The sequence below is a fragment of the Larimichthys crocea genome, chromosome XIII (genome assembly GCF_000972845.2).
Source record: "Larimichthys crocea isolate SSNF chromosome XIII, L_crocea_2.0, whole genome shotgun sequence".
NCBI classification, from domain to species: domain Eukaryota; kingdom Metazoa; phylum Chordata; class Actinopteri; family Sciaenidae; genus Larimichthys; species Larimichthys crocea.
Window position 1 is genome coordinate 14,337,891 of NC_040023.1, and position 2,276 is coordinate 14,340,166.

Genomic DNA, 2,276 nt, shown 5'->3' on the forward strand with positions numbered 1-2,276 from the left:
CTACGGGCGCAACCATAACATTTCCCGACAACTACTGCGGCAACAACAGCTGCATTCCAACAAGCAACTAACTGGGCACACGACGTGTGGGTGCAACAACAACCAACAGCTGCTCCAGACAACTAGTAGCTGCAGGAAAAACAACAAACACTGTCCAACCTACTGTGGGGGCGAAAACAACAGCGTCTCCAACAACAACAGCCTGTTGCAAAACAACTACTGGTCCAACAAGACTTAGGTGGCTCAGACTGTGGGGGGCAAAACAACAACAGCTACTCCAACAACAACACTACGACTCCGCTGCGAACAACTTCTGTGGGGGCAACGACAACAGCCGCTGCCAACCAACAACTAAGGCTGCAACAGCGATTGTGGGGCAACAACAAACAGCTGCCCTGAGCATGCTCCAACAATAAACTCTGCACAACAACAGCTGCCCCCGACAACATGTTGCAATGATCTGTTGGGGCAAAACCCACTGCCGCCCACGACAACGATGTGCACACAACAGGTCCAACAACACAACAGCTGTGCAACAACAACAGCTGTGGCAACAACACGGGTCCAACATACTACTAACTACTAACTACGGCTGAAACGACTGTGGGGCAACAACATACAACACTGCTCAAACAACAGCTATGGCTGCGCAACAAAGACGTGGGGGGCAACACGAAAGCTGTCCCGACAGCTACTGTTTGCAAACAAAACAAACAGCTCCAAAGCAACAAACACTACCAACAACAACTACCTTGCTGCTACAAACTACGGTGGGGCAACAACAGCAGCTACTACTCCAACACGTACAGTTGCACAACAGACGACCTGGCCCCCGACAACCTAATTATTGCAACAATGTGGGGGCAACACAACAGCTGCCCCGAAAACCTACTCTGTGCAAACAACAGCTTCGCCGACAACTACTGTTTGCAACACAACAATGAGCTGCAACAACAACACAGGCTGTTCCAACAACAACTAATACTGCTGCAACAACACTGTAAAGGTCACAACAACATCCACTCCCAACAACTATTGCTCTGAACAAACAACCCGGCTTGCTCCATCACGACTGTGGGGCGAGCAAAAACATCTCGCTCCAACAACAACAAGCTGGGGCAACAACTTACTGGTCCAACAAAACGACTGATGCAACTACGGGTGGGGGCAACTACAAAAGCCACTCCAACAACAACTAACTGCTGCAACAACGATTGTGGGGCAACAACAACAGCTGTGCCTCCTTACAGCTCTGCCGAACAACAACTAACTCCAACAAACAGTGCCCCGACAACTACTGTTGCCAACACGTGTGGGCAACTACAAAAAGTTGCCCCCGACGAACTATGGCTGAAACAACAACACCGCCCCGACACTACTGTTGCCAAATACTGTTGGGGCAACAACAACAGCTGCCCTGACATACTGTTGCAACAACAACACTCCAACAACCAACAACAGCGTTCCAAACAACAACGTACTGCTGCAACACCCTGTGGGGGCAAGAACAACAGACAACTCTAACAACTACAGCTGCAAACAAAACGCTGCCGCCAGCCCCGACAACTAGACTGCTGCAACAACAAAGCTTCCCAGACAATTACTGTGGCAGAACGACTTGGTTGCAAACAACAACAGCTTCCCCGACAACTATGGGAATGCAACAAAACACTCTACAACAACTACTGTTTCAACAACACAACGCTCCAATAACAACAACACTTGCTCTCCAACAACAACTACTACTTCAGAACACAACAGCGAGCCCCCCGACAAACTACTGTTGCAACAAACTGTGAGGGTGCGAAACTAGCAACCGCTGCCCCCCGACAACTACAAGCTGGCAAACAACAACACTTCTACAACAACTACTGTTCAAACAAACAACAACATCTGCTCCCATTCTCCAACAACAACTACTGCTGCAACACAACAGCGACTCCACAACAACTACTTCTTCAACGACGACGTGTGTTAGCAACAACAACAGCCGCTCCAACAACTAACGGTTGGCAACAAAGACTGTGTGTCAAAGAACAACAGCCCTCTAACAACTACAGCTGCAAACAACACAGCTGCCGCCCCGACAAATCTAACGGTTGCAACAACTGGTGGGGGCAACTCCAACAGCTGCCCCGACATCTAAACGGCTGCAACAACAAAAGCGCCCCCGACAAGTAACTGTTGCAACAATGTGGGGGCAACAAGAACAGCGGGGCCCCGACACTATGGCCTCAACAACAACACTGCACAACAACTACTGGTGCACAACAACA